General features: G+C 48.9%; 1 non-coding gene across 1 annotated transcript; it reads right to left on the reverse strand.

The window, feature by feature from the left end:
* Positions 1-9,326: 9,326 nt before the first annotated feature.
* Positions 9,327-9,487, reverse strand: LOC115071880. The gene has a single exon (XR_003850942.1). It is a non-coding gene; the product is annotated as a U1 spliceosomal RNA (small nuclear RNA).
* Positions 9,488-12,617: the final 3,130 nt, after the last annotated feature.

Consider the following 12,617-nt stretch of genomic DNA (forward strand, 5'->3'; position numbering starts at 1 on the left):
CATGGGGGAATCTGTGGGTTCTTGGGCTTTACACAAACCCAGAAATTGTTTTTGCATCCTCAGAATGGGGTGAGGCAAGCCAGATGGGGACAGTTCTTGGATAGGGACAGATCACTGTGGAGGCTTCCCTGCTAGGGACACCTTTCCTTGCCCCGTGTCACGCTAGGGTCTGGGGCAAATGGGTAGGGGATTGCTTTTTCCTTGAAAATCCTGCTGTTTGCTGATTGCTATTTATACACTTAATGTAGTATGATCATTTCCTTATTAAAATTCTATAAAATATGCTGTTGAACATGCTAGCCCACATGTTGAATGTGCTATGGACATGCTGAAAATGCTGGTGATATGTTAAACATGCTAGTTAGCAGGCAGGTGACACTTCATCGTGAGGCTGTACCATCACCTTTCCAATATTTTGTTCATCTTTGAAGTGGTCTCACTGTGTAGCCCCAACTGACCTGGAGCTCACTATGTAAACCAGGCTGCCTTCAAACTCACAGAGCTCCACCTTCTGCCTCCTGAGTGCTGGGATTAAAGGTATGCACCACTACACCCAGCACCTTTACAATTTTTTAGTGAAAATACTCTAATTTTTAAATTGATGTTTATGGTGTGTGTACATGCACACATGTGCCATAGCACACATATGGACATGTCAAAAGACAACTTTGTGGCATTGGTTCTCCATTTTACATGGGTTCTGGGGATGGAATTCAGGTCACTAGGCTTGCAGTATGGCAAGCACCTTGACCTGCTGTCCTAATTTGCTTTCTGTTGGCTGTGTTAAAACACCAAAATCACCTTAGGGCAGGGTGTGTTATTTGGCTTACAGGTCACAGTCCACCAAGGGAAGTCGGCAGGATCTCCAGGTGGGAACCTGGAGGCTGGCACTGAAGCAGAGACCATGGAGGAATACTGCTTACTGGCTTTCTCAGCTATTTTATTTTACGTAGCTGAGGCCCACCTTGCTGTGGATGGCACTGCCAACAGTGGGCTGGACCCTCCTGCATCAATCAGCAATCAAGAAAATGCCCCGAAGACATGCCATAGGCCATCATCAGTTGAGATCCCCTCTTCCTAGGCATATCTGGTTTGTGTCAAGTTGACAAATTTGTGACACTCACTAAGCCATCTTGCCGGCCCATCCTAGTTTTTGTTTCTGGTGATTTGCTGTCCATGTATATAAATTGTGGTGCTTGTGCTGGTTCATCTTGGTTAACATGATATTAATTATAATTACGTAGGAGATTTGTAAAGCACAGTCAGGGTTAACTAAGGGGGAGATTTACCCCGGATATGGGGGCACAATGCCAGAGGCTGGGAACCCTAATGTAAAGAGAAAGTTGACTAGCTTGGGCAGTCGTCTCCATGAGGTGAGCAGTCATCACATTCTGCCTCACGCAGACCCACAAGAACAGAGGAAACCAGCCAGGAACAGACCTCTGCCATGAGCCAGTCTGTTGGAGTTGTTCTCTCAGGCATTTTTCACAGCCATGGAAGTGTCTGTTAAATTCTGACACATGGAGTTGCTAGGACAAGTGCTTTTGAGGATTATGGTAGATACTGTGCTGCCTGCTTTCTGTTATGACAAAGGATAGAAGTTAGACTTTGGAGTTACAGAGTGACCACTCAGAAGTCTCCATGGGGCCATTTCACCAAACCAGCTACTGGCTGGTGGATCTTAGAATTATAGTTCGCAGAAGAGCCTACCAGGAGCTCTGCATATGCTTGAGCACCCCTCTCCCAGTGTCCTCTGACTGTGACGTGCCTGTTAGACAACTGAGACTGGAGGCAAGAAGACAGGAGCCGAAGCATCTCAGTTGACTCTTCAGGATGTGGCAAGATTGTGATGGATGGTGGTTCACTAATTTAACACTGCTCTTTATCAAAGTCAGGTGCTAGGCTGCATGAGAAGATGTAGAGATCATTGAGATGCAGCCAGTGTCCCCAAGGAACTCACAGACCAGCAAGGACAGACTGCTGCAGCGCTGTGATGGATGTAGTGATACGGGGTTGGGCTGAGGACCAGGGCACACCTCATCATCTGTGGATGGGTCATGGAGTAAGGGGAGCCTCATAGAAAGGGTGGAGAAGCAGAGAGAGGTGACAGTCTGCAGGCTGACAAGTGGGGTCACGAGTGAGCCTGTCATCCCCTACCCCAGCTAGGGTATAGGACAGCAGCTGCAAGCTGGGACTTTTCTCCCTAGTTGCGGGAAAGTTCGTTAGGCTTAGCACCATCTGAGATGAGAGGTGAGTCCTGCCAACATCCCTTTCCACTTCTTGAGCGTGGGGACAGATGGCGATGTGCAGCATAGTGTGCTGTGCATCCAGCATGTTGGCGAGTATAGTTTGCACACCGGTTCTCACCTGACTGCCCTACTGTCTGTGAAACTGTGGCCTCCCTGGCTCCTATACATTAGGCTGGCTGCCTCTGTACACCTCTCCCTACATTCCTCCACCTTCTCTGAGCCCTCCTGTGTGTCCTTCCCTCCATACCATCCTCACCTGTGCCCCCCTCCCCTCCCATGTCATTGGTGCTGGGTGTCCCCCACCAAGAGGAGAACTCCAAGGCAGGAGAATGGGTCTATGTTCCCAGCCCTCAGCATGGCACTTGGCCTGAAATGAGAACCTCAAACTGTTGAGTGGGTGAGGACTTTTCAGACATATCCAAATGGATCTTTCTTCACAGGAAGCAGCTTCAATTCAGCATAATGAAACTGTCCTTGGGACTCTGTGCATGGCCTCAGTCTTCAGGGCTCCTCAGGGAGGGGCTCAAGTGCATGCAGCTCTTTTCTGAAGGAGCCCTAGCTCAAGGGCTCTTTCCACCCTTCCTGTCTGTATCACTAGGAAACTCTTAAAAGCTAATTAATTGGCTGGGGCCTTTGGAATTGGTGGGGTGGTGAGGTTGATAGACCTGGGAAGACTGGAGCCTCTGAGGTTGCTGGTCCTGAGTGAGCTGCAGGCCCCCAGCAAACTGGAGGGTGGGTAGCAGCTTTCACAAGGTCATTTGGAGGGGGGGGCTTAGAAAATCAGTGGTTTAAATGACTCATCCAGAAATTTGCAGTCCTCACCTGGGCAGGCATTTTGGCAATAGATTTTCTTCTTAAAAATAAACCCATTTTACCCTTCAGTATGGAAATTGTGTTTAAGTTTTGAGATAGTCTTGCTAGCTCAGGCCATCCTGGAAATCTCAGTGCTCCTGACTCAGCTTCCTGAATGCTGGGATATAGATGTGTAGCACCACACCAGCTCCCCACTGGCCCTTGACACAAATCTGTACTCCACCAAGCATTCTCTTCTGGTCTTAAAAGGAGAAGGAAGAGGAAATGAATATTCTATTATTTACTAGCCAGCCTCTCATCAGCTGTCCTTCCAGATCTTTCTGTGCCCTCAATGTGTATCTATTCACCTGCACACCCCTGACCTTCAGCAGGAGGATCCTGTCACATGTCTATTGGTCTCTCCCTGAGTCTTGTGTCTACACAGAGTCACACATCCCCTAGAGACCCCAGCTGGCTGGCTGCTCACCTTATACCATGGAGTGGGCCCCATAGGGCAGAGCAGCCTGTGTGAGCCTAGAGGGTAGTGGCTTGAGGCCTGGTCTCTGCCCTACACTGGTGTCTGACGTTCTCTAGCAATCCCAGGCAGAGACAGATACTGCTGTGGTCCTTGAAGCCTTCCTACGTTGCCTCCCCTACCCACATCCTTGTGTGTTGCACTGGAGTTAATTCCTGAGCTCTGGAAGTTGCAGTGTCCTTACTTCCAACCTCTGAAGGGCAGAAGTGATTGGACTTCTGAGGCAGGATGTGCCTGGCATCCCAATCTCTGGATCTTCTGGACCCATTAAACAAATGCACACCCTTCCTTCCAGGAAGTCATTTCCCTGTGCCCTGCACTGGAGTTGAGAGGCTGTCCTGGTGGCAGAGCCCATGTGGCTGCCCACGTACCCTGGAGCCATGGGATTTGTGGTTTCCATGATACACAGTGAGTGTGGTGCTAGGCAAGTGCCCTCCTGCTTACCACACCTTCATTTCAAGGCTATTAAGATACAGTGGGCTGCCACACGTGACATGTGCTCACCAGTGGCCACACAAAGATCTCCAAATCTCTAGGATTCTCTCAGCTAGACCACTACACAGGAAAGGTGGGTCCCAGCACAGGAAACAGGTAGGACTTCCTGGGCCTCCCCTCTGTCTTCTCTCTCCTGGTCTCATGTCTCTCTGGGATGATGAGGCACTTAGGAGCTTGGGGACACACAGAGGAGAGCTGGTCATGAGTCAGCCTCCAGCAGATCTGGGTTTGAGTAGAGATACAGTTGGTTACAAAAGTCTAACCCTTCAGTTCTGAAAACACAGTGTCAGCTTTCTACTCCCTCAGAGTTGTTGCAAGTAAAATCAATACAGAATTAGCATTAATATTCCAAATGATATGCCACCCAGATGTGGCTGACTGCTTAGCCCAGCCTTGTGAGCTCAGACAAGTCACTTAGGCTCAGTTCTCAAATGCAAAGTGGAATCAAGACAGTTTCTCTGCATGAGATGACAGGTGTGAAGTATTTACTGGCTGTAGTAGTTGCTCAGTAAACTGGTCCTTTGGGCTGCTTTTGCTACTAGTTCAGGGGTGTGTGACCACAGCTAGTGGTCTAGCATTAGTGAACCTGTGTTCTAGTTTGCTTTCTGTTGCTGTAATTAAAACACTGACCAAAACCAGGGGCTGGAGAAATGGCTCACTCACCTGGGGGAGGAAAGGGTTTATTTCATCTTACCCTTTCAAGGCACAGTCCATCTTTGAGGGAAGTCGGGGCAGGAACTTAAGGCAGGAACCTGGAAGCCAGAACTGAAGCAGAGACCAGAGGCTTACTGACTTGCTCCCCCTGGCTTGCTCAGCTACCTTTCTTTTAAAAAATATTTATTATTTTTATTTTATGTGTATGAGTACTTTGCATGTTTGTAAGTGTACCACATGTGTGCACTGCCCATGGAGCTCAGAACAGGGCGTCGGATCCCCTGGAACTGAAGTTATGGACATTTATTAGCTGCCATGTGAGTGCTGGGACTCAAACTCTAGTCCTTTGCAAGAGCAGTTGTGCTCTTAACCACTGAGCAATCTCTCCAGCCCCTTAGCGACCTTTCCTATAGAGCCTAAGCTCACTGCCCAGGGATGGTATCACTCACAGTGAGCTGGTTCCTCCAACTAGCAATCAAGAAAATGGCTCAAGACATGCCCATGTGCCATTCTGATGAAGACAATCCTCAGTTGAGGTTTCCTCTTCCCAGGTGACTCAGGCTTGGGTTAAGTTGACAAAAACCTCTCAGCAGAGCCTGTAGCAGTTAGGGTAACACAGGTTCAGGAGACTCTCAGTCATTTTTGTTGTCATTTTGTTTCTTTGGCACAGGGTCTCATGTATCCCAGGCTGGTCTCAAACTCACTATGCAGCAGAGGATGGCCTGAAATTCTGATCCTTCTAGGATTACAGGCGTGCACCACCACACGTCATACATCCCCCAGACATTGGCACTGGGAGACCCAGGTCCCTGGGAGGGTCCTGTAGATGGGAGGGTCCCTGCAGATGGCAGAATCTTTGCAGATGGAAGTCCCCCATAAGTGGTTCTGTTCTTGTGGTCTTCCTGGGGCAGAGACAGCTTCTTCATGCCCCCCCTGACACCACCATTCTCTACGTCCCCCCATGTGGCCACCATGGGTGGTGGCCGCTCCTCCATTCGCACGGGTGCCACTCCTTTGTTCTCATGGGCACCGCGGCTGCTCCTCCGCTCGCCTTGGGCTGTGGCCACTCTCCTGCCTGCCTGGCACTGAGGCCGCTCTTCTGCTCGCCTGGATCGTTGCCTCTTCTGCCCAGTTCCGGACCCCAGGGCTGGTGAGGAGACTCTGTCAGCAGAGCTGCATTCAGACACAGGAGACCAGGTTCAGTGACACAGATCCATTTTATTGCAAGAAGGCACAAGCTTATATAGGGGTATCAGTCCAATCATACTACAGCAAGTAGGATACCTTATTAGCATAAAAGGCTTAGTGTCCTATCACAGTATAGCGGGCCAGATGCCTCATTAGCATAATGGTTTCAGATTACAGAGTCTGGATTCCTGGAAACCAGTGACCCTGACTGTTGCAATATCTAAGTGTTGCAATTTGGAATTCCAAGGGTGGTGATTAGGGCATGGCGAGCTCTAGGCATCAGTCTCATGATCTGCCAATGGGAGTAGATGTCACAAGGCCTTCCTTGTGGCTCCAGAGCTGTTGCCTCAGGCCTGCTGTATGGCTGTCATTAAGACTTTCACCCTAGGCTCAAGCCTGTCTTCCCCCTGACCCCACACACACTTATACTGTGGTCCAGTGTTTCCAAGTTTCACCAGGTCTATACCTCCTGTCAGATCTGTGATCCCCAGAACACTTCCATCCCTGGAGTCAGGAGAATCCAAAGGTCTCTCTCAGCTACAGAGAAATGTGATCCCCCATTCTCACCACATGGAGGTCTAATGTAGGCCCTACAGTGGGCTCCCCACCTTCAGAAATCTCTGATCTGAAAAGCACCCAAGCCACTCTCTAACTCCAAGCGTCCACCCCCCCTATAGTTGATGTGGCTCAATTCCACCCCTCAGTACTTGTGGCTCTCATCTCCTCTTACTATGGGGATTTCCCTCCCTGCCCTTTGACTTTGGTCAGAGTAAGACAAGTGGGCTGGTACCATCTCACACTTGTCTTCTGTCATTGTCTTGAGAAGAATGTGCCTGGAGATCCCACAGGTCCTGAGGGGTGAGTGAAAGACATGGGGAAAAGCTGACCACCGTGGCCCAGGCTAGCCCAGATTGCCAACACTAGCCAACCGCAGATACTCAAGAGCCCCTCCCTTGCCCACCAGATGAACCAGCCAAGTTGAGATCAGCAGACCTCAGCCCACCAACAGGTGAGGCCCAGGGAACAACCGGAAGCACATGGCTCTGGCTGATGTAACATGTGATTGACCATGGGTGGCTGATGCACCTGTTATCTTCACACAGAGAGAAGGATTGCAGTGAAATGCACCGTGTACTTCTCTAGCTGCTGGGGACACTGCCAGCTCTCTTTGGACTGGCCGTCGAATTATCAGATCCCCTGTCTGCATGAGCTGTCTTTCTGTCATGTTCATGGGAAACAGCTCAAGGCCGTTTCAGAGGACTGTGTCCTTCTGTAGTCACTTGACTCCATGTGACTTGGGAAGAACATCATGGCAGCGGGAACATGTGACCAGCAGGAAGCAAAGCGTGAGAGGGGGTGGCCAGGGACAATATATCCCAAAGGCCCTGACAACTCGCTTTCTCCAGCTTGGCTCCACCTAAATTTTCAGAATTATCCACGATAGTGCGACCGTGTAGGGACCAAGCACTCGAATCATAAGCCTAGGGGGTGAGAGGTTATACATTTGAAACACAGCCTCTTCTACACCAGTACCCCCAACCCAGTCTTTCATGCAGCTGTCACAGAACTGTTTGAATGTGTCCCCCAGGTTCCTGTGCTGGAGCTGCAGTGTTGAGAGGCATGACCTCTGGGGGGCAGTCAGGTGAGGAGGGCCCTGCCCTGTCAATGAACCAATGATCTGATAGGGGAGTGAATCTGTTATTACAAGCAGGTTTGTTATGGAAGTGCGTTTCACCAGGCATGGTGGCTCCCAGCATTTGGGAGACTGAAGCAAGAGGATCACGCGTATGTACGTAGTCTAAACTGCTTAGTGAAAGCCTGTCTTATAAGAACAAGGGCTGAGGGATGTGGCTGAGTGGTAGAGTACTGTTCTAGTACAAGGCCCTGGGATTGACCCCCAGCACCTGAAATGAAGTGAGGCCCTCAGGGCTAGAGAGACAACTCCTCGGTTAGGAGCACTGGCTGTTCTTGCAGAAGACCTAATCAAATCCCAGGATCCACACGGTGGCTAACATCTGTCCGCAACTCCAGTTCCAGGGGATCTGATGCCCTCTTCTGTCCTCCATGGGTGCACTTACACACATGTTGGCTTAACACTCATATACATAAAATAAAAATAATAAAAGTAAAATTTTAAAAAAGGCCCTCATCCTGGTCCCTCCTCCTCCCCACCCTCTGCCTTCTGCCACAGGATGATGCAAGTTGGAGGCCCTTTCCAGGTGCCACATACCTGATTTTGGGCTTCCCGCCTCTAAAACTATGAGAAATAGATCTGTTTTCTGAAAATAGCCCAGTCTCAAGTATAGCAGCACAAAATGGACCATTTAGAATGTGGGGAACCTGACAGCATCTGTCCTCAGCTTTGGACCACTGCTGCCAAGAGGGAGAAAAATGCAGTACACACTGGGATACAATAGTGGACAGGACAGCCTGGCCCTGTCCTGTAGCTGGTGTGCTAGTAGAACAGACAGAACAGGCAGTTCATGAATGCACTTGTCCATTTCTGTTACTATCTGAGGTTGGGCAATATATAAAGAAAAGATGTTTATTTAACTCATAGTTTGGGAGGCTGAAAGCCCAAAAGGGAGGGCACAAACTCTGGTGAGGAAGGGCCCAGCTGGCTGTATTCCACCATGCCTAAAGGCATCACCGTAGGAGCATGATCAGCTGGTATGATTGAGAATGGATGCTTCCAGTATAGCTAGAATGGAGAGGGTGAGGTAGTGGACCTGTGGCAGGGCTCCCTTGCCTTGCTGGGAGGGGATCTCAGCCCTTTCCTTCAACAGCCTTGCTGGGGCTTACATGCTCCCCAATCCAAGTCAGGCAGCCCAGAAGCCCTCAAGCTCCTGGGTCTACTTGGGAAGCAATGGACAGGGTGGTGACTCATAGGGATGTGGTGGCCCTGGCTGGCCTGATGTGGCTGTACATGTTTTTACCAGATGCCTGCTGAAGTTCCATGGTGGAGGTGATGTCCCCATGATGGCTGTCCTTAGAAATCAACAGGCGTGTCAGCCAGCCCCTCCCCAGCAGCTCCCAAGCCTCCTGGGACTGCAGGGAGGACATCTGTTCTTCAGTCTACTCCAAGCTCCATTTCTGTTCAGCCCACTGACCTCCGGAAGTTCTGTGAGGAGGAAGTGATGAGGTGGAGGCCCATGAAATGACTTAAGGCTCTTTCCTGAGCTGGAGTCCCAGCTCTGCAGCCTCTTCCCCACATGACCTATTCAAGTGACCTCAGAATAAGCTAGGCATGGTGGTACATACCTGTATCCCTAGCAGTGGGCAGGCTGAGGCAGGAGGATCACAAGTTGGAGGCTTGCCTGGACTGTATAGTAAGTTATAAGAGAAACTGGGCTACATAGCGAAATCTTGTCTCAAACAACAAAAAAAATATAATAAATAACCTATTTTTTTTTTAAAGGAGAGAATGAACACACTCCCTAACTACCACATATTATGCAGCTGAGTTTCTCTCATTTGGGGGTATCACAGAGGTCAGCACTCAGAGTGCAATAAATGAACCTTGCCCTGGAAAACCACCTTTGTGATTATGGTGTCTCCTGTGCCATCTAAGTATAAAAATATAAGTCACCAGCTGAGGAAAAGGCAAACTTTTCTGTGTCCTCACAGTCAGCACCTAACATTTTCGTATCCCATATGTGGGGACTCCACGCTGACACCTGAAGTTATGGGGGATCTCTGTGGGTGTTTTATCACCCATGCAAGCCTGCCGATATTGCTGGACTCAGCACCAGATCCCAAAGGCTAAGGGCTCAGTCACGTGCCTGCCTCCTACTTTGGATGCCAGTTGCAAGTCCCAGCTTGCGATCTGCACTCCTTACCCACCAGGGGTCAGGGGTTCCCACACCCCTGTTCACATTGATTAGCTGGCCTTCAGTGCTGAGCTGAAGTGAATGTCTCACCAACACCTGCCTGTTTGTCATAAGGGATGCAGGAAAATCTCTGGTGACAGAGATGGGCAGGTAGAGTCTTTAGGGTCTTTTATGTATAAAATCATATCATCTGAGGACAAGGGTACTTTGACTTCTTCCTTTCCTGTCTGTAACTCCTTTGTCTCCTTGTCTTACTAAGGCTTTAAGCATCATATTGAATAGGAGTGGAGAGAGCAGGCATCCTTGTCTTGTTCCCGATTTTAGTGGAAATGCTTTGAGGTTTTCTCCATTTAGTATATTGTTGGCTGTGGGCTTGCTGTAGGTTGCCTTTATTATGTTGAGATATGTGCCCTCTATCCATAGATTCTCCACAACTTTTATCATGAAGGGGTGTTGGATTTTGTCAGAGGCCTTTTCTGTATCTAATGAGATGATCATGTTGTTTCTGTTCTTGAGTCTGTTTATGTGGTGGATTAGATTTATTGATTTGTGTATGTTGAACCATCCCTGCATCTCTGGGAAGGAGCTGTCTTGATCATGGTGGATGATATTTTTGATGTACACTTGAATTTGTTTTGCAAGTATTTTATTAAGAATTTAAAAATATTTATTATTTTCATTTTATGTGTATGAGTCTATTGCCTGCATGTATATAAGTGCACCTGTATCACGGAGTGCCCTCAGGGGTCAGAAGAGGGCTTTGGATCCCCTGGAGCTGGAGTTATGGATGGTTGTTAGCCACCATGTGGGTGCTGGGAATTGAACCCGGGTCTTCTGCAAGAGCAGTCAGGGCTCTAACCGCTGAGCCCTCTTTCTAGCCTCTGTTGAGAATTGTGTGTGTGTTCATTAGGGAAATTGGTCTTTAATTTTCTATTTGTGGTATCTTTGCCTTACAATAGGCCTCAGTGTAATGCTGACCTTGTAAGAATTGGAAGCTTTCTTTCCTGTACTACTCTGTGGAATAGTCTGGTTTTAATTCTTCTTCCTTATAGGTCTGGGAGAATTCTATAATAAATCCATCTGGGCCTGGGCTATTTTTTTTTTTTTTTGCCTGCGAGATTTTTAGTACTGCTGCGTCAAACTCATTGCTTGTGATGGATCTGTTTACTGTTTTTCAGTCTTTTCTTGGCTTAGCTTTGGCATATTATAGGCATTAAGAAATTTCTCCATTTTTCAGATTTTCCAACATGGTAGAATAAAGATTTTTGAAGTATTGTCCTCATGATCCTCTGGATGCTGTTGGGATTTGTGGTAATAGCTCCTTGAGGCTTCGCTCTGCATGCACAAGACCTGTACCAGATCAGGCCAGACAAAATCCCACCATGCATGCTCAGGAAGTCCCACCCCTATCCTAGGAGCTTTGGTAATTGATGACTTTGGGAGGAGGGAGAGTCAGTTTTCTTAAAGGATGCAGCCCCTGAGAGGCTCCCCATGCTCCAGGAGATACGGCCCCTGAGAGGCCCCCCACGCTCCTGGAGATGTGGCCCCTGAGAGGCTCCCCATGCTCCAGGAGATGACCCTTCACCCATGCTCATACTGGCAGCACTAAATGGACTCTGAGTTTACCAAACAGAGCAGACAAAGTTGGGAGGGTAGTGGGGTGGATAAAGGAGGACATGGGGAGGGCATGGGGATGGGTTTGATCAAAACACATTCAATCCATCTATGAAATTCTCAAACAGTAAAATTAAAGATGGGCAAGGGAAGGCCAGAAGGAGGGCAGGGAGACTGCCTGCAAGCACCTCCACTCAGCATCCTGGAAGCCCTTGGGACACTGTTCTTTGGGGACTGTATGGTGACTCTCTTACTCAGACATGAGTAATGAAGTGACCAATGCCAGCCCCTCTGGCTCCCCAGAGGTCAGGGATGGGGTGGCTTGAAGGATCTAACACTCTGATCACATGGTTGGTCCCTGGCCACCCAGGTGTCTAAAATTCCCCTCATCAGAGAAGGATACGTACATCCAGAGACATTCAAAGGGACCAGAAGTTCTGTCAGGAGGTGTGTCAGAGACCAAACAGGAAGCCAAAGCTCTCTGAGTACCCCAGCTATGATTTAGCCAACAGCTGGGGCAGAAATTTATTTTTTTGATGTCTTTTATTTTATTTTATTTTATTTTATGTATATGAATGTTTTGCCTGCATGCATGTAATGCCTGAGGAGGCCAGAAGAGGGCGTCAGATCCCCTGGAACTGGAGTTTTGGATGGTTGTTAGCCAACATGTGGGTGGATACTGGGAACTGAACCTGGGTCCTCTGTAAGAGCAGCCAGTGTTCTTAACCACTGGGCCATCTCTTCAGGCCTGGGAGTGGAGATTTCTAATGGGGTGTATTTCTTGTGTCACAACGTCCTAAGCGTCCAGGGGAGGGGACCAGGTGAGGCTTTCCACAGGGAGCATGGACACGCAATATGCCTCTGTAGAGTTGATCTTTCCTGTTACATAAGACAGACTTGCGGGATACAGCCACTCCATCTCCCTTACAGCACTCTCACTCCCATACAGCGGCCTGGGCACTTACTGTCCCTTTCTTCTTGCTGTAGGATTCCTCCCCATCCCCAGGGGCTCCCTCCTACACTCCCCTTCTTTGAGGTGTCAGCTCAGAGATGTGTAGACAGCTGCCCCTCCTTTCCGCATCCTCCCTCTGCTTTCATTTTTCTCACAGCTCTTGCCAGCTCCTGGCCTGCTGCTTATTTTCAGTGGAGAGTATATTCATCAGCTTTTTGTTGCAGTGACAAAATACCTGAGATAATCAGCTTAAAAAGAGAAATGGTTTGTCTTGGCTCACCGTTTGAGAGTTTTCAGTCGTTGGTTAC

This window comes from Nannospalax galili, unplaced genomic scaffold (assembly GCF_000622305.1).
Source record: "Nannospalax galili isolate Female #2095 unplaced genomic scaffold, S.galili_v1.0 scaffold411, whole genome shotgun sequence".
Classification (NCBI taxonomy): domain Eukaryota; kingdom Metazoa; phylum Chordata; class Mammalia; order Rodentia; family Spalacidae; genus Nannospalax; species Nannospalax galili.